Raw genomic sequence first — 20,785 nt, 5'->3', positions numbered from 1 at the left:
ACTAAAAACCTGTGTTGCATCAGCACTTGCTACTGCAACCCGAAAATGTTCAGTACATTTTTGCTACCACAAATTGAGAAACATACGCTTAAATGGTATCAAAATATTCTCCCAAAGACCAAGTAGAGTGTGTCCACTGAGTACACGTTTTTTTAGTCGCATGTCCTAACGGAAAAATAAGAGATATGGTTGTACTCAATGTGGGCGTGCAGGAAATAGGCAGAAAGAGATCATTTGTTCAATCTGACAGAGCAAATCAGCATACGGTGTTATTATTTGAGATTATGTATCATTGCTCTGAAAGTGTTGTAGTAATTTTCTAAAAATAGAAGATTAAAACAGGATGGAAGAACTGGCGCTCCAGGAACCGCTAACTACGAACTTTTGTTTGGTCAAACTTGAAAAAATGTCTCCCAAAATGCAATTTTGTTCTTGCGCCAAATTTACTGCATGTTCTCTAAAACACGGAGAACTGTAAAACACTTCATGTGCGGTAAAGATTTCTGACGGGGTTGGGGGGAAGGGGGGTAGGCAAAGCACCGGGAATCACTGCCTAGCAATTGAAGTATGAACTAGTGTTTCAATTGGAATGGCAATCTGCTGAAGTACATGGCAGGCCAATGTGATGTCAACGCCGGCTACCTCACCAACGCGAGCGGGATAACTATCCGAGGTATATTCCATGTGCGAACCTTTTCTGCTCGCTTTTCTTCTTCTGCAAGAACTTGTTCTGAGCTGCTTAGCACGCCTGGGAAGTAGAAAGCGTCCACCTGCAGGCGCCACGGTGGCCCTCACAACCTTTGTGTGTGAATACGTTCTATGCACGTCTAGCACAAATCGCAGGTCTGCATTGTCAGCTTCTGCCTTCTTGCAGGGCCACAACTCATCAAAGTAGCGAACTAGAAACCACGGTCTAAGTCCCCAGAAAATAGACAAAAATGACGGGGACCTCCCTCTGCCCCATTCGACTGAATGTCATCAGCACTGCTTACACATGATCTGCGTCTCAAGGTAAATGCTAATGATGTAAATTAAAAAAAGAGCACATAAAAGGGTATATTGCAGGATTGCGAGATTGAAAGAAGACCATGGCACAATTGTGTCAGCACTTTGAAGTAACGTGAATGCACTGTAATTTGACACTGTAACCATGTCATATTCCCCCCAACAACATTACAATGTTGTATTTCATTTTAGTGCATTATCTGACGCTTCCAGCTGGCATTTTGAACAATTCCGCATCTACGCTATCGACTAAATGGTATCCACGGTAGAAGTGGAAAATACCTGCCGAGGGGAAAAAATTGCCGAGCATGCTGCTGTGGATTCAGGCGAATGCGCGGCCGACAGGTGAATGGTAGCCGTGTAAAACGACGCTTTGGCGCATTATACGCGCCCATAAAGATAACCTCACTCGTCTAAAGCTTCTCTGAAGATTATTTGCTTGAGGTCACTCAAAACAGATTAGCCGCTAACAAACTCACTTAAGCGATTGACTGCCTTGGCAGCAATGATGCTGGTTCAAGCACCAGCTTGGTTGTAGGTGCCAGCTGAAGAGAGATACAGCTCTTACAACAATCAAAACCATTCCCTCCTCGTTCCGATCCTGGCAAAAGGCGCCTACCTCTAATCCCATTCCCATCCTCCAAGTTTGGCCCCATTCCATTACCACTCCTTTCCGAGACTTCCATAAGGTGGATTCATAGCGGAGTCATTCCTATTTCGGAGTGGGAACTCCGCAACCCTCTCTGGAAGGGTGCACGTTATCGGCATGCGCATGATTTTTCACATGTGCGACACACTATGCGAGGCCTAATAGCCTGCGAAGCGCTTTTCAGCGACCTCGAGCGGCAAGAATGGAGGGGATTATCGTGTTCGGGCTAACCACAATGCGAAATACGAATATAAGGCAGAGAAGCCAATTTCGCTTCTATAACTAGGTGGTTGAAGACCGTGCAGGAACAAGCAACATGCAGCACCAGGGTTTCAATTTAAAATTAGGCATGCGATTTCACAACTGGACGGTAAATGACTATCGCTGACAACATATCAGCTCGAACAGCGCGTATATAAACTTTTGCGGTCTAAAGATACAACATATACAATTTAAGAAACTGCAGGCTACAGTATGGATTCGTACTCCCCAATCTGATAAGGCAAATAAAGAGTCAGACGCAAGGTACGATTCTTGTAAATCAGGGCAAGATCATATGCTAATTTCGTCAGTAGTCGCAGAACAAAACGAAGATGCTCCGTCGGCGGGTCACAATGACAAATATTACCTCAGGTTCATGTGAAGGTGAGCTATTTCGTTTGCCTCACGTTGAGAAAGCTACAGGCACTGATGTATATGAATAAATGCAAGATACATGAGCCTAATGCAACGCGAAAAATTTTGTTGCATGTTGTAATAAAACACCATTGCCAAAGTTCTCAGGGGAGTCGAACAGAGACAGCAGCAAATTAAATGCCTGAAGGCAAGTACCGTCGCCATCGTTAAAGGATGTGTGACGACATTGGTCGTCACACATCCTTTACCGATAGTTACGGCACGGTAACGATAGTTACGGTTACGCTAACCAAAATATCACAACAGATTGCCGCCATAAGTATTGACAAACACGGGTACGGTTTAGACGACATGGCCTTGAATATAGGCTCTTTCTTACACAAAACGCCATTCTCCCATCAGAACCATTTTGCCATTCTCATACGCGAATCGGTGAAATCCTGCGACGTGTTTTCCAAAGAATACGGGAAGCGCAAATCCCGCTTTAGAGCAGCGCATATACGATGGTGCTGCAAGCAAGCCAATATATACATCAGTGACTACGGCACCATACCGCGGTGCTTACAAATGCTTCTATCGCAGCGGTAGTAAAACGTTGCGGCGATGTTACCGACACCAATTCCGACACAAAACTCTGCGAGCCCGAAACATCGTTTGGTGTGAGTGTGCATAGGGTCGTTAGAGGAAAATATCAGTGCATTATGACGTCGTACACTCGAACAAACTGTATTCCCAATCAACACGCTGCCCCGCCCCAGGAGTGCCGTGGCGACGTATTCCCGAAGCGAAATACCATCGCCCCATTAAGTAGAGGCTGTGCATATAAGTATATAGCGCCAGCAGCAACCACGGCAGCGAGCAGATCCTGCTACGAATAGCCAACAGCGAGTACAAGGGCAAGAATGGTGCCCAGCGCAGCAAGCCCCTCAGAACGAGTGGCGGTCGCACTCACTAACGCTCGCGAACAGTCCGGAACGATGGTGATGCTCACTCACCACTCACTTGGGAGTAATGAAAGGGTGGTATGTAGTTAGGTGCACTCGTACGTGAGTATGTCGACCTATGTCTACGCCGCTGCTGTGGACGGATGGAGCTCTCATCGTCTTATCATAACTCAACAGGTCAGCCGTCTCTAAAATCATCCCTCACATTCCTGAAGGCAGCTAGCTTTGCGGCGCGTCACTGGCTGCAGTGTAAGGCTTGTTCTGGCGCTATGACGCTGACACAGAAAAGCTATTCGAAGTATAATTACCACCTGTTTTTTGATAAAAGCAATGCTTCTCCTTCTTCCCCGCTGTCATGCGTTTGTTTGTGCATCAACTGTCGGGACAAGGCTGTTGCCATATTTACACCCCCTTTTCCCCGTCGGTGTATAAGCGTTGGGTGTATTTCGTTTGTGGTCTGGGTTTACATCTGCTGCCACGTCTGCTGCTGCACCTCATCGGCATCGGCGCAATCATAGAAAGGGCATGAACCGCGTCAGGCAGCCACACGCTCGCCACTACAAGCACGCGACGACGTCCTTCCGCCCCGTGTCCCCAGCCCTGATGAGCCGATCCAGGGCCGCCAAGACCCGACATGTGACCAGACGGCGACGACGTATTCCCAGCCCTGTGGTCCGACGTGGTTACAAGCCCTCACCGGTTCGTCGTTGCCTTGTGGGCATCGCTGCTACGGGCCGGTGTTTACCAAACCCATCGCCTTTATCCGTGGCGGCAAGCGGTTCTTTCTCGTGCATTTTATCGCATTGCGCATCTATATCACCGTCCTCATCGGGCCGCAGCTTCAACCGGGACGGTTGCCTCGTCCGGGGTGTTACGTCACGGGATAAATAGGGTCAATGCCCCACGGCTACCCAGCTACCCAGCTAAAAACGCCCAGCTACCACGAAGACAAAGAAGGTCCTGGCGTATGTGAGCGCTGCCATGTAAACAATGTAAATAGATTTTTCATCTTCCTCATGGTTCGTCTCATTTGATCTGCTGCCACGTTACATTATATATATTTTCACGCACCCAACTGTGGGATGACGGCATTATCAAGTAGGATGTACATGCACGGACAGGCTAAACCCCATTTATTCCCATTTAATTCCTGTCCTCTAATGGACACACTAAAAAACCAAAAATACGAGGACAAAACCTACACCAACAAAGGTATCGCAGGTTTAAACCAATTCAAAATAAATAAAGTAGGCATTACGCCAGAAAACACTTTTAGAAAAAAAAGCCGATTCGATAATAAAAAAATACATCAATGAAATCACACTCCGCATCCAAGGGCGCTACTGTCCACATCCACACTAAAATAATCATATATCAGCAGTAATTTTTAAATCTAACAATATGAAAGTGAAGATGCGGAAAATGGTGAAGGGCGTTATGAAATGAGGACACACTAAAAAACACATGCAAAAGAGTAAACTAACAATGTCATCAGAGCAAGTTCTGAAACTGCGAAATTGGTGCACCAGTGACCCTTTTCTCACCACATGCAAGTCCGTGGACACCATAATCACATTAAAACGGATCAACCCAGAATAAATCAACTAGAAGTGACCGAAATCCACATAGCTCAAAGAAACCGTACTCGGTCCGGAAGTAAACACTATCGTGCACTACACTTTGCAAGGTCTTTCACGTTCTACAGCCATTCACTTTAAATACACTTCACTGCGCGGCCGTGTCTACATCACTAAGTTCTAAATCTAGAGTTCATCATTCACAAAACCGCACTTAGATGACGTAGGAGCCACTATCACCACAAATCACCGCCATTCTGTATTACACTGCCCAACACATCACCACAAAAGTCACAAGTCACATGACCGGGTATGACTTCGTCTCTCATTAAAGTTGGCTTCCCGATAGATAGGCGAGACAGTCGAACTTCAGGTAAAGACCTAGCCACGTACTCCACGAGTTCAGCAAGGACTTCAATAGCAGCTTTGTCATTGAGTAATGATATCAGGTGCGGTGGTTAAAGGGGATGCTTTGTGAGCCTCTGCAATTTTTCGAAGTAGGGACTTGTTTTAGCGCAGTCCAGTAAGTAATGAGCCACGGATGAGGCACTGTGTCCGCAAAGACACTGGCAATGGTTCTGTAATTGCAGGCGGCAAAAGCAGTGCGGGAAACGTCCTTGGCCTGTTAATAATGTGGTCTGGTTCCTGGGGGGCGGGAAATACCTCGGTATGTCCAAAACACTCGGGGTCCATCGAAACTATTCTGTACTGCAGTGATTGGTCGACGAGGAATTGTGCCACACTAAGCGACCTGCTTCTAGTAAGGCAGAACGCACCACGTGCTTAGTGACTTTTCCGTGCACATGTATACCTCTCGTTGCAGAGAGAGTTGCTATGAAGTCAACGAGTTCATTTCTCCAGACACCGGAGTTACTGGGGACGTGGTATATATGTATGGGCATGGTCGATGCAAGAGAGCTGATGTTATCGTTGAGGTTTTGGATGCTGCTTGAAATGCTGAAAGGGTTTTTCAGGGCCATGAGTAAGGAGAGGCAATCTGTGTGAATGTGAAACGGGGAAAGGAGTGTGTTACAGAGGAAACGCTGGAATAGTTGGTGCAGGGCTATTGTCTCGGCATTGAAAGAAGTAGTTGGGGAAACCAAGCGGAATCTTTGGACGGCTTGTATGCTTTCGAGGTCTGAAAAAACTACAAATGCACCACCGGCAGACGTAGAAGTGCGGGAGCGGACCGTATACGCATGCAGTCCCGGTTGTGACATGATGTGAGATACCTGTTGGATGCTGAAACGTTGGAAAGGAATACAAGTTCGTCGTGCCGGATGAATGGAAGATAAGTCAGTGGGAAAGTCAATTTCAAACGGCTTAACTGTAAGTGTCTGAAACGCAATGGTCTGCTGCCGGTGAAACAGAAGGAATCAATGAGTTTGAATAACCAGGTGAATGCTCAGCGGTAGGACACTTGCGATCACCTCGAGAGCAGCAGTGCGGGTGGTGGTGTATGCTTCTTTAACGGCAAATAAAAGAGATATCATTGGAGAATGCACACGAGCCTTCAAGGTGTCCTGTTGGTGTGTATACCACCACGCAGGAGCTACATATGTTGCTACAGGAAATACAACGTGTAGATAAAGTTCTCGCAAGTGATCTCGGTTCACGTAAGTATACATTCGGGCAAATTTTGTTAAGTACGCCGTCATTTTTTCCAAACGTTCTTTCAAATATTGGGTATGAGCAAGAAATGTCAGGTGACCATCAAACATGAGGCCTAATATTTTTAGTTCGGTGACGTGCTTAATACTGACACCGCCCAGTCTCACTGTAGGTTTACGTATGGCTCCTTGCTCCCCATGACATACGAGCAGACAGGCACATTTTGAGGGATTCGGTACCAACTTGACGCCTTGACACCATTCATGCACTTTCTTCAGCACCTCCTCTGCAGTGCTTTCCAATTGCGTTTTAGTACGGCCCTTTATTACAAATATGGTGTCATCAGCGTATGCCTGTATGTACGCATCTTCAGGCATTTTTAATTTGAGTAAATCGTACAGACAGGCATTCCACAGCAAGGGACTCAGGGGAGATCCTTGAGGGCTACCTTTTGTTGTCGCTGCCTGTATCTCTCCAGAAAACATCTTTTAATGGACTGCACAGCTTTTCAAAAACATATGACAGAAGATTGTAAATGTTGGAAGGGCACTTATGAATTCGGAAGAAATAAAGCAGAGCGGAAGCAAGATGGAATCGAAAGCCCTTTCAAAGTCAAGAGAGAGGATCAATTCAAGACTGCCCTCATCTTTACACTGCTGCAATTGTAATCGTAAAGCATATAAAGCGGAAGTAGAGCTTTGTCCTTGAGTAAATCCGTATTTATTAGCGTGTAGGTGTTGTGACCGGTGCATAAAAAAATAAAGACATGCGTTTATCATCCCTTCGAAGACATTGCCCAAAATGGAGCTTACGCAAATTAGCCCGCATGATTTAGGTTCTTGCGGAGGACGATCAGGCTTTAGGAGAAAGGTAACCCTAGTTTTCTTGTGCGGTGAGAAGTAGCCGAAGTGTAAGGCGCCATTAAACATCAAAAGCAAAAACGGAGATGCAAAAATATATGAGCTGAATGATAAGACGTGATACAATCAAGGCCTGCAGCAGCGTAAGGGTTCAAACCTCTGATTGCCTTTTGATGTTCCGTAATTGTGAAGTCATCAGCCCGGGAAGGCCTTGCATACGTGTTTCGCATAATGGATATTCCTAGGGCACGTTGAGCGAGCGTGTCATTTTGAATGAAATCGGTTGGCAGGAGCCACTCCAGCAGAAGACCTGCAGACTCCAATGTGTCAGTAGTTAAGTTCCCCTTGGAAGTCCAAAGCGGCGAAAGTACCGATCGGGAGGAAACTTTTTGAAAAGCAGTAGTGAAAGGGAGACCGAAGATATTTTTTCTTGACTCTTGTTGCGCAATTTCTTCGAATGTCAATTTCTTTGCCTTGTTCTATTCTGCTCCTATATCTGGCCAGAGAACTACAGTAGGTGAAACGGAGATCATTCCTTAAAGAGACACTGAAGTGATTTGTAAACATTGCGGGATTACTAGCGCAAATTGTAGTCCGGAGTCCATAGGCCATGTTTTGACCGGTCTGAGCGCGTTTACGCGAATTTATTTAGTAAAAAAATCAGTTCTAAAATGCTGTCCTCCTCTCTGCACCCTTGCCCATTTTCAGTGGCGTTTTCGTGTGACGTCAGCCGGAGATGAGCTGGCAATTGGCTGCGCTACTGCACTGCTCACCGACCTTTCCGCGACCGAGTCAGTCGGCCCAACGTTTAGTCCGCCGGCCGCCGACGGGTCGTCGCAATTCGCTCGATCAGTTGAAACTAAGCCGCAACACATTTGTGAATGGAAGAATGTGCCTTCCTTTACTTTGTTAGTGTACACACTGTATCAAGCTCCGAGTCCGGGTAGCTCCACACAAGCGCTGCACAAGTGCACATGCGATGCTTCGCTGACCTTACTCTAGTAGGAAAATCTAATGCCACTTGAAAACAGGAGAAGAGCCAGCGAAGTCAATATAGGTACTGAGGAAATAAAATAAACTGAAACCTTTACCATAAAGCGCAAAACTAGAAAGCCGGCAGCACTTTTTTGCGCTGGGTGAACAAGCACAGCGGTCAGCAGCAAGATCACACATCTGCGTAAGCTTTTCCATCTAAGAAATGCAATTGCTAGACGTGAGGTATTGTGGAAGTTTGGGGGACGCTTACTGCAGGAGCGCTATACAAACAAATAGTCACCTAAAGTACATGAAATGGTAAAATAAACAATAGTGTAAACTGATTGTACATTATATACCTTATATATCCCACTTCAGCGAGGCTGGCTCGTGGCCGAGTGGTCCAAAGTGCTGGAATTTTTGTTTTGCAAGTCGCAAGTTCGAATCCCCGAGGGTGCATGCTTTTTTTGTAAGTTGATTTTTTTCGTTTGCGGCCGATGTTTTCCAACCTTACTTAACCATTTTTCGGCCGTACCGTTCACTGCTCCACGAGCGAGTTCGCAGAACGCGCGAAGAGGGACACTTTCGCGCTAGCCAGTTCTCGTTGGCGTGCTGTTGCCACAAGAACCGACGGCTTGCGGGCAGTGGGCCCAGGCCAGAATCAGCAGACCCTTGTCCTGGTGCGAACACGCTTTTTACTATACGCGCATGAGTGAGGCAAGCTCGGAATATGCGGGAAAAGCGCATGGCATTTGAGCGTCTGCGGTGACCCAGAGGGCGTTCATGCACTGCGTAGGCCTCGGCTAGTGATTTCTACGATTCCAAGCCGCCCTGGGAAGCTTATCTTAGGCATATTACAGCCGACAACATGGCAGAAGTGCGGTACGGCGATTACTAAGATATCAAGAATGCCCATCCAACGATGCCGTCGGATGTCGAGCATGTTGTTTTACATTATCAAAACCGAAACTTGTTTGAATGCTAACCTTGGGCATCGTCCAATCACGGCGCCCCCTCGTACCGACGTCACAGCCTTTAGTTGGTGCGGCCTCCACAGGCTGCGCATGGTAGTTTTTCTTCTTTCCCGATTTATAAAATAATTACCGACTTATCAACCGGATAAACGATGAAAAGTGTGGTAATATGAGCCAGTCTACGCAGTGCAAGAAAAACCAGGAGCTTGACAAATTCACTTCCGTGTCTTTCAATAACGGATCGTGGCATCTTTGATACCTTCGGCGTAGTGTGCGAACAGTATATCTTCCTTGTGCTAGAATATCAGTCCACCAAATATTGCCGTTGAATTTTGTAGGTGCACGCTCGTGTTTTTTAGTTAACGTGGTAATTGTTTGTAAAAACAATGTAAAGTTTTGCCGAGTAGTTCCGGTGACGCCACGTACTGCGGGTTCAAGCCGTTAATCTCAAGAGTCCTCGACGAGCTCGTCTACAAGTCGTTTTGCTCCAGTCTTGGTCAGGCGTTTCTGACGGGAAAGAGAAGTCTATCGAAGGCCAAACTCGATATATCTGTGTTCCGAAAGTGTAGGGGTGTCTCGGACCTGCCAGAATGATTCCCTTGTCCAGATAGGCCCAGAAACGAGGGTGATGTCAATCCAGGTATCAGCATATGGTGTTGGTATGTCGGTTTAGAGCTTGAGGCCTTCGAAGGCAGTAAATACCGAGCATGAATAAATTTCGCGAGCTCATCTCCACGGCTGTTCAAAACGGTGCCACCCCACAGTGGATTTCTCGAGTTTAATTCCCCGGCGATTGCAACGTTCCTCGTAAGATGACTGTCTAAAATTCCTTCTATTGATGGTAATATGTAAGCAAGGCGTACTGACGGCGCTGCATAAACTCCTATCAATAATAATGCCAGCTTGTCAGCTTTCCCCAGCAGAGCCACGATGTATGGTAAGAGGGAAAAAGGAAACACGCCAAACTTGGGCCGTGGAATAACCACCACGCAACGGGGTGTGTCAGGATGACAAAAGGCATGCCAATGCTCCGGTATAACCGGAATCGTAGACCCACGAGCATAGGGATCGCACATTACTGTGACGTCAACGTCATTCGATTTTATGAAATCTACAAATTGACCGGTGGCAGCCCGGGTGTGGTCAAGGTTCGCCTGAAGGAATATCAATGAAGCCATGTCACATTTTTGAAGGTCTCGGCGTTAGAGCAGGAGATAACTGAATTGTAAAATGGAATAGCTATAGCATATTCACAGTGCTTAGTAGGCGAATAATAACTGTACAGCAAGTTTTTGTTTGAAGTTAAGTGAGTGCAGTCAAACGAATGGCATATTTTTATTGTGATCTTCACGAAGTTGGGGAAGGAGGGTGAGTGGGCGTGGCGTCTCATAAATTGTTTTTGCACGCAGTCTTGTAATTCGCGAGGCAATAGTAGAACAGAACGGTTCATTGAACATATGGTCATTGCGTCTACCCGCCGCGCGGCACTCACGGCATACCACCTTATTTTTATCTGTAACGTGCATTGTGCCGCGGAATAGTCTTGACCACAGTAAGGGCAACAGACATGATCCGAAGTACAACACGTATACACATGGTCATAGGAACAGCACCAATTGCAAGCCACAACATAGAAGTTTACTTTTAAAAATCAGGATGTCCAGCCAATAGGACACGAGACCGCCTGCTTATTGGCTGGACATCCTGCTCTGGACAACCCCGCGCGGGTACGTGCCACGTGATACGGCACAGCAGACAACGACGAAGGAGCGCGGTGGCTAGCGGCTCGTGTGTTTAGTTTTGGTCATCATATTGCTAGCCACCAACCGGTGTTCTCTTTCTGTTTCACCTGACAAGTTAGGCACCTAGCCTAATAAATACTTTGCCCCTGCGTCTTTGTGAAGACAACTTCCCTGTGTCGCTGTTTGACATGCCAGAACACTGGTGAAGGGTTCTTCCGATGCCGCGTACGCCCCCGGACGTTAGCCCAGTGAGAACTTCTCCCATCCACACTCCGGTTCATCAGTGTAGCCAGCGAAAACGGCCTTCCTCTAGAACAAGGTCCTGCCTTGGAGTCTGCACCAAGGAGGCATGACTCTCAGCCAGAGGTAATGGCGCAGGCGATGCCTACTACGGCGCCGTTTCAGCAGCCCAGCGAACTCATCCAATTCCACAGAGAGGCTTACGAAGACGTTGAGGACTCGCTTGAACTGTTCGAGCGTGTGGCTGCATTTAACCAGTGGATTGTCACCCAAAAGCTCCAAGGAGTTTATTTATCGCTTCAGGACGGTGCAAGAACCTGGACCGATAATTGGGAAGCGAGCCTGCGCACTAGGGAGGACTTTCGTCGGGAGGTTCAAGCGCTTTTCGCAAATTCCGACCACAGTGAACACGCCCAGCGTCTGCTTGAAGCACGCACTCAGAAACCTAACGAGAGTGACGCATGTTCGCGGCAGACATGGCCCGTCTGTTCAGGCAAGCCGATCCAGGGATCGCAGGATGCAAATAATTACGCCGTCTTATGCATGGCGTTAAAGAACAGCTTTTCGCCGGTCTCGTCCGAAATCTGCCACATACGGCCAAAGAATTCATCCGCGAGGCTACTGCCTTTGAGAGTGCACTACAACAGCGTTCCCGACAATACGACCGCATGGGCGCCAAAACATCGTCTAGCATCTCTGCTCTCATGGCCACGGATTAGGACGACCGCCTTCGGGATCTCATCCGCGCGGCATTGAGAGAAGAACTTGCTGAGTGCGGGATCATCCCGTCAGGACCCATACAGGCCTCCAACATAGTGCGCAATGAATTTCGCAACGCCTTTTCCTTACCAGCAGTGCAGCCAAGGTCACCATGCCCAGTCTCCTACTCCACGGCTCTCACTGCCCGCCGCACCCACCCGCCGCACCCAGCCGAATGCTGGCCACAACAAGGAGTCTCTCTTACTGCCCAGCAGCCGTTTCGCCCTAACTCTTCGCTTCGTCCGCAACAACACTATCATCCCCAAGTACGCACGACCAACCTTTGGCGAACTCCCGACACTCAGCCGGAATGCTATCACTGTAGCGAACCAGGGTACATTTATCGACAGGTGCCCCATCGCAAAATCGGACTCCCTGGATTACCACCAAATGCTGTTCGGCCCCAGTTCAGAGAAAGACCCGTCGCCATTTCTGACTACCTCGCCGAGCGTCGAGCTACCTCACCACACCGTCGATCGCGTTCGCCATCCCCAGCCCTCCAATGTTCTCCCAACCGCTGCAGTCATGGAGTTCCACCTACCCGGCGGTCTCCAACGACTCCATGGAGAAACTAGATGACGCAACCTTGGGAGCCAAGGTTACCAGTAGTCGCAGCTCCGAAGGCTTCCCTGTACCGCCGGCAGTTGGGGAACCGGCAGCCCAAAACTTCGACGTCGACGTAAACCCGCGGGTCCAAGTTTTACTTTTTCTCGATTATTAACACAAAATGAACGCATTAGGGACACTGGGGCGGACTACTCCATAATTATTCGGCGACTCTCTGACAGGCTTAGAAAGTTCAGGACTCTATGGGATGGACCTAAAGGGGGTCATCTAATGACTCCTGTCGGGAAATGTACCGCGAGGGTTCGCAGTGGCGACTCGGACTTCGTCGACACGTTCGTCGTCCTTCCGGAGTGCTGCAGAGACCTTATTATAGATGTAGATTTCTTGCGCGGGCATGATTCAAACGGACATCGGCGAATGCTTTGTGAGTTTTTATACGAAACAGAACACACCAGGATTTGCCGGCAACCGGCCCCCATATCTGCAAATTGTCGACAATGAAGTTAGCTTACCACCAAGGGTCTGTATGCTTGTTCCCTTTAGGTGTGATGACCTATTAAGAGGCCCTGGTATTGCCGAGATCTTGAGTCGCATTCTGGTCAAAGGGGTCACCATAGCTAGGGGCCTGCTAATGCTAGCGTGCGGCGAAGCGGAGGTCCTGCTGACAAACTTTACAAATGAACGTCGACGAGTCGCCAAGGGAACGGTGGTTGCCACCTTCAAAGACATCGACAACGCAACAGACTGCTTCGTTCTGGAGAGTAAAGCTTCAGCCGTGGTACCAAATGAGCTCGTAAGCGACGCCAACCCCAACCTTCCGCCGACAAAGCAACACCAGCTTTCTGAGCTTTTAAACAGTTTCCGGGAGTGCTTTTCGTCGACGTCGGGCGTCTGCCAAATCCAGTTGGTCAAACACCGTATTATTACTGCAGGAAATGAAAGACCGGTTTGGCAGAACCCCTACCGAGTGTCCGCAAAAGAACGCGATGCGATAAGGCAGCAGGTCGACCAGATGCTTGGTGACGACGTCATTCAGCCATCCACAAGCCCCTGGGCGTTACCCGTCGCATTGGTAAAAAAGAAAGATGGCAGCTTGAGATTCTCCGTCGATTATCGCAAACTGAACCAAGTAACCAAAAACGACGTATATCCTCTGCCGAGAATAGACGAATAACTCGATCGATTATGACATGCCCGCTACTTTTCGTCAATAGACTTAAAAAGCGGATACTGGCAAATTGAAGGTGATGAGCGTGACCTCGAAAAGACCGCATTTGTTACTCCCGACGGGCTTTATGAGTTCAAAGTTCTTCCTTTCGGTTTCTGCTCAGCGTCTGCAACATTTCAAAGAACTATGTTCACGGTTCTGTCAGGATTGAGGTGGGAAACGTGTTTGGTATGTTTAGACGACGTCGTCATCGTGTGTTTTCCAGAACTTCACCAGCACTTGGAGCGACTGACAGCCGTTCTTGAGGCTATACGATCTGCCACACTGACACTAAAACCTAAACAATGCCACTTCGGTTACGAAGAACTACTATTTCTTGGTCACGCTGTCAGTCGAGCCGGCATGCGCCCGGATACTAATAAAATTGATGCCCTGTCGAAGTTCTGCACGCCTACCGACCAACAGAGCACTCGACGTTTTCTAGGGCTGCGCTCTTATTATCGGAGATTTATAGCGAACTTCTCCAACATTGCGGCACCGCTCACTCGCCTCACACGTGACGATGAAGCCTTCATCTGGAGTGATGAACAGCAAGCCGCTTTTGACGAGCTCCGGAGTCGCTTACAGACAACCCCTGTGCTGGCTCATTTCGACAAGGATGCCGCAACTACGGTTCACACGGATGCCAGCAGTGTGGGGTTCGGGGCTGTTCTAGTTCAGTGGCAAGACGGCGCCGAAAACGTGATTGCCTACGGCCGCCGAACACTATCACGGGCCGAAAGCAACTGCTCGGCCACCGAGAAAGAGTACCTTTCTGTTGTATGGGCCCTCCTCAAGTTCCGACCACACCTTTATGGGTGTCAGTTTACCGTCGGAGCCACCACCATTTTTTTCTGCTGGCTCACGATGCTTAAGGAGCCTACTGGCTGTCTTGCGCGATGGAGCTTAAGGCTTCAAGAATTCGAGATGACCATCGTACACACATCCGGCAAGTGCCATTCAGGCGCAGACTGCCTTCCAAGAGCTCCTGTTGGCCATCCTCCCGCTGATGACGATGACAGCGACGACGCTGCGCTCATCCGAGTTCTCGACATACGCTAAATTTCGGAGCAGCAGCGCGAGGATCCGGAACTACGACCCCTCTGATTTTTTACAAGGCCACACTGCAATCACGCCGAGGCATTTGCCAGAGGACTGTCCTCATTCTGTTTGCAGAGCAGCTTTCTCTAGTAGAGAAATTCCGCGTCGCGTGGGAGTGATCACCTGCTTGTCGTACCCAACCTTCTCAGGAATGAAATCTTGCAGGCCTGTCACGATGACCCTAGCGCCGGTCACTTTGCTTACACACATACGCTTGCACTGATCAGGCAGAAGTACTACTGGCTGAACCTATCGGCCACCGTACGGCTGTATGTACTAACTTGCCGGGAGTGCTGGTGATGGAAAGCACCACAGGCCGTCCAGCGGAACTTCTCTAGTCAGTTCAGGTGCTTAGAACGCCTTTGAACAAGTTGGCCTGTACTTGTTCGGTCCCCTTCCAACTTCTGAAACTGAGAACAAATGGATAGTGGTCGCCACGGATTACTGAACCAGGTATGCCGAAACGAAGGCGCTTCCACCGGCTACACCGCTTGAGGTTGCACAGTTTTTTCTAAAGAGAATTGTCCTGCGGCATGGTGCACCCGCAGTGGTGATTAACGACCGTGAAACGGCCTTCACGGCGCAACTGCTGTGACAAGTGTTGAGATTGAGCAGCACGCCCCACCAAAAGGCTAGCGCGTGCCACCCCAGACAAACGGCTTAACGGATCGTCTGAACCGAACAATAGCCGACATGCTCAGTATGTACGCCGATGCAGAACTCAGGACGTGGGATGCAGTTTTGCCTTACGTAACGTTCGCATATATTACAGTCCAACAGGAGACGACGTAAATGACGTCAGTTGCACTTATCTACGGTAAGAAACCTTCCACAATGCTTGCCCGACACCCTTGAGTACCAAGATGGCCACCGTGGCGAATTTGTGTGTAGCGCCGAAGAAGCAAGCGCACTGGCCCTCTAGCGAATACAACAGCACCAGCCTTGTGACGCCGCTCGCCCATATCTCCGCCACCAACATGCAACCTTCCCTCCGGAGGCCAGGTCTGGGTATGGACTCCAGTTACGCGCCGCGGATTTTCGGACAAACTTAAACGGCGTTACCTCAGCCCGTACACAGTGTTACGACAGCTTAGCGATGTTACCTACGAAGTAGATCCAACCAGCCCAAGCGCCGCAAGACGCTCCCAATCTCGCCCAGAAATTGTGCGTGTGGTCTGCATGGAACAATACTTCTCGCCATGATCACTCAATGCATCTAGCAGCGGAGTACATTTCGCGCACATAATTTTAGCACCGAGTCGAAGCTTTTGTGGAGAGGGGGTAATGTCACGTGCCAAACTGTGGGATGACGGCATTATCAAGTAAGACGGACATGCTAACGGACATGCTAATCCCTCGCGTGGGTAGGGGTCGTGTGATACGGCACAGCAGACGACAACGAAGGAGAGTGTTGGCTAGCGGCTCGTGTGTTTGGTTTTGGTCATCATATTGCTAGCCACCCATCTGTGGTCTCTGTCGGTGTTACCTGGCAAGTTAGGCACCTATACTAATAAATACTTCGCCCCTGCGTCTTCGTGCTGTGTCCCTGTTTGACAGGAGGATGCAACAATATATATATATATATATATATATATATATATATATATATATATATATATATATATACGATAAAGAAGTCAAACTGAAAAACATAACAACATTTATTCTAACGTTTCGACCGGGGGCCGGTCTTTTTCAAAGATACAAATAGTGCAGATCAGTTGGGTTTAAATACATTTCAGTTGTGGGCGGGGCAAGAAAAAACGTAGGCTCTACGCGACACAAAGAAGCCGCAAAACGTGGAAAAAAAAAAAAAAAAAAAAAAAGAAAGGGGGGGGGGGATAGATGGCTGTTGGAGTGCTGCCCGGGAACAGAGGGGAAAGGGGCCTAATGAAGGCAGGCGAAGCTATAGGATGAGAGGAAAGCATTGCAAGGTACTGAAGTCACAACGGGAAAGCAAGAAGGTGAGAACTAAGGAGGGGCTCGTTTTAGCTCGTTTGTTGACCTGTTTCTGGCGGCAGGTGCCAGGTAGGGCAATCTGCAGGGTGTGAGAGTTTCAAAAATACAGAAAATATGCAAAGAACCAGAGGGAATTGACTGGTGAGGAGAAAAGGGTGGGAGAGCCCAGAGGTAATTACGGATGCCTAGTGCAAGCGTTAATATATATATATACATATATATATATATATATATATATATACAAATATATATATATATATATACAAATATATATATATATACATATATATATGTTGCAGTCGTCATTGCCAGTGCTATTCGGCTTTTTTCGAAATATTTAATAGGGCCGAATGACGTGTGCTTGTCACGTTTCTTTGATTCATTGATAAATAAGCGAAACTATAAGTCGAGAAAATATCCGCCGTTTTTTTTCGGGAGCGGGACTCGAACCCACATCTCCGCATAACCGGTGCGGTGCGTTCGCCATTACGCTATCCCACAGCGGCTTCTCTCTCGACTTTAAAGCGGGGGTTTATATTTACAAGAGCTCTGAGGCCGGTCAACTAGCGCCGCCCCTCGACTACCGCGGGAGACGTAGTAGACCGAACGTTGTTTATTGGCAGGAGCAGAAGCAAGGCGAGCGCAGGTACAAGCGCACCGACGATGGCCGAACACACGCGCCAAGCACCTTCAGCCGTACTTCTTCTTCCACCGCTACCAGCGTGCGCGCATACCGTCGTGCATAGATTGGCCACGATCGCATGGCACTCTTTCTTGATGTGGCGCATACCCGGATAAGCTGATGGCTTTAAGAGCTGCTCGTTATCCTTGCTACAATCGCCCCCGGTGAAAAGGAGCCATCCTGGCGACTTAGGGTGAGGACGACACCAGGGGGTCGTAGTAGGGCTTCAGTCGTTGAACGTGGACTGTTTCACGCCCCCGGCGGCGAAGATCAGAGGAGGGGGTGACTGGTTCCACAATGTAGTTCACGGGCGAAGTGCGGGCGACGACTTTGTAAGGTCCATGATATTTGGCGACAAGTTTAGAGGAGAGACCCGGTGTCGGGCAGGGCACCCAAAGCCAGACATGTGAGCCGGGTTCAAATGTCGGAGGGGTGGTGAAATCGTCACGGCGATGCTTCTGGCGCTGTTGGTCTGCAGTTGTAAAGGAACGGGCGAGTTGGCGACACTCTTCGGCTTGCTGCGCTAGTTGCGACACCGGTTTATATTCTGTGGCGTCAGGGTTGTAAGGCAGAATGGTATCTAGTGTACAGGTCGGCTCGCGTCCATAAAGTAGGAAAAACGGAGAGAATCCTGTCGTTGTCTGCGTAGCCGTGTTGTATGCATACGTTATGAACGGAAGTACGAGGTCCCAATTGGAGTGATCCGACGACACGTACATTGATAGCATATCTCCCAGGGTGCGGTTGAAGCGCTCTGTGAGCCCATTGGTTTGCGGGTGGTACGAGGAGCTCGTGCGGTGAACAACGTGACATTCGGCGAGTAGAGCTTTCACAACGTCCGATAGGAAAACGCGGCCACGATCACTCAGAAGTTCCCGAGGCGCTCCGTGACGAAGTACAAAGTGACGCAAAAGAAAACTGGCGACGTCACGAGCCGTGGATGCCGGCAAGGCAGCTGTTTCGGCGTACCTTGTGAGGTGGTCGACCGCTACAATTATCCACCGGTTACCGGCAGCCGTTAAAGGCAGGGGCCCGTACAGATCGATTCCAACGCGATCAAAGGGTTTCGAGGGGCACGGTAGTGGTTGCAACGGGGCTGTAGAGGGAATAGGCGGTGATTTGCGACGCTGACACTCCGGACATGAGCGCACGTACTTCCGCACGTAGGTATACATGCCCCTCCAATAGTAACGTAGGCGTAGTCGCTCGTACGTTTTGAGGACGCCAGCGTGCGCGCAACTCGGGTCGGCATGAAAGGCGGAGCAGATGTCGGCACGCAGATGGCGTGGGATAACCAAAAGCCACTTCCGACCGTCGGAGTTGTAATTCCGACGATAAAGGAGCTCTTCACGCAGTTGGTAGTGAGAGGCTTGTCGCCGCAGTGCTCTGGGTGCGCCGGTAGCTGAAGGACCAGACAGGACGCCGATGATGGAAGCTATCCATGGGTTCTTACGCTGCTCGGCAGTCATGTTGGTGACACTGAGCGACGACAAGCTACAGTCCGCTGTGGCAAGGTGAGACACGTCAGCCGGGATTGGAGAGCGGGAGAGTGCGTCAGCATCCGAATGCTTACGGCCGGAACGGTAAACCACGCGGATATCATATTCTTGCAGGCGAAGAGCCCACCGCCCAAGACGACCTGAAGGATCCTTCAGGGAGGCGAGCCAACAAAGCGCGTGGTGATCGGTCACCACGTCAAATGGGCGGCCATACAAGTACGGGCGGAACTTCCCAAGCGCCCATATTATGGCCAAACATTCCTTCTCTGTGACGGAGTAATTTGTTTCTGCTTTCGTCAGTGCCCGACTTGCGTACGCAACAACATACTCCTCACAGCCGGATTTCCGCTAAGCGAGCACGGCACCGAGGCCAATCCCACTCGCATCAGTGTGCACTTCCGTGGGGGCCGACGGGTCGAAATGCGGTAATATAGGCGGGGATGTCAACAAACGACGCAGTGTCGCAAACGCCTCGTCGCAGGATGGTGACCAAGCAGAAATGCCGCTGTCGTTACCGAGGAGCTTGGTAAGAGGCGAAATGATGGTCGCGAAGTTGCGAACAAACCGTCGAAAATACGAACAGAGGCCAATGAAGCTCCGAAGCGCCTTCAGTGTGGTCGGCTTCGGGAACTCTGCAACGGCTCGAAGCTTTGTTGCGTCGGGGCTGATGCCGGCTTTGGAAACGACATGACCCAGGATGGTAAGCCTTCGTGCGGCGAAGCGGCATTTCTTGAGGTTTAGCTGCAGCCCAGCGTTCGCAAGGCAAGTCAGGACTTGTTCTAGGCGAATCAGGTGTGTCTCGAAATCGGGGGAGAAAACGACTACGTCGTCCAGGTAACAGGGCACGTCTTCTACTTGAGGCCACGGAGGAGACTGTCCATCATTCTTTCGAACGTGGCGGGGGCGTTGCAAAGCCCAAACGGCATAACGTTAAATTCGTAAAGGCCGTCTGGGGTGACAAATGCCGTCTTTGCACGATCAGCCTCGGCCATGGGAACTTGCCAGTACCCGGAGCGTAAGTCGAGTGACGAGAAAAATTCCACTCCCTGCAGACAGTCCAGCGCATCGTGGATACGCGGAAGAGGGTACACGTCTTTTCTTGTGATGGTATTCAAGCGGCGATAATCAACGCAAAACCGAATAGAGCCGTCTTTCTTCTTAACCAGAACCACTGGTGAAGCCCACGGACTCTTCGAGGGGCGAATAACACCTCGTTGAAGCATATCTGTGACGTGGTCTTCAATGGTTCGCCGCTCTGTCGGAGACACACGATATGGGAGCTGTCGAAGTGGAGCATGTGATCCTGTGTCGACTGAGTGCGTAACAGTAGACGTGCGGCCCAGCGAGGTTTGCGTGCAATCAAAGGAAGAACGAAACTTCGAAAGCAATGAAGTAATACGTTCTCGCTGGGTTGCATCCAGATTGGCGTCGATGCAGTGGGCAAAGGCATCGGATGGCAATAGCCCGGGCGAACATGGAGAAGCACTCAGTTCACTGATCTCAACATGAGAAAGATCACCTGGTACGTCAACAACTAGACGAGCATCTACAAGCTCTGCGAAGCCAAGTGTTTCTCCCTGTAGAAGAGCGCACGGGGTCGCTGACGGATTGGTCACCAACATAGTGGTGGCGCCATCACGCACAGCCAAAACGGCGGAAGGTAGTGGAAGGCATTTGCGGCGAAAGAAAATGACAGAAGGCGTGAACAAAACAGTGGCGTCGGGGACAGAGGTACAGCACAGGGGCACGATGACGGAGGAGCTGGGCGGGACGTCGGTGTCTTCAGCGACGAGTAATT

At 49.4% G+C, this 20,785-nt stretch overlaps 1 protein-coding gene across 2 annotated transcripts in view; it reads right to left on the bottom strand.

The window, feature by feature from the left end:
• LOC144164077 (eukaryotic translation initiation factor 2-alpha kinase 1-like) overlaps nucleotides 1-20,785 on the bottom strand; it is a 149,934-nt gene that overhangs the window by 73,792 nt on the left and 55,357 nt on the right. The window lies entirely within an intron of this gene.

The sequence above is a fragment of the Haemaphysalis longicornis genome, unplaced genomic scaffold, assembly GCF_048455015.1.
Source record: "Haemaphysalis longicornis isolate Haplotype H1 unplaced genomic scaffold, Haemaphysalis longicornis Haplotype H1 scaffold_13, whole genome shotgun sequence".
NCBI lineage: Eukaryota > Metazoa > Arthropoda > Arachnida > Ixodida > Ixodidae > Haemaphysalis > Haemaphysalis longicornis.
This window is presented reverse-complemented; position numbering and strand designations above follow the sequence as displayed.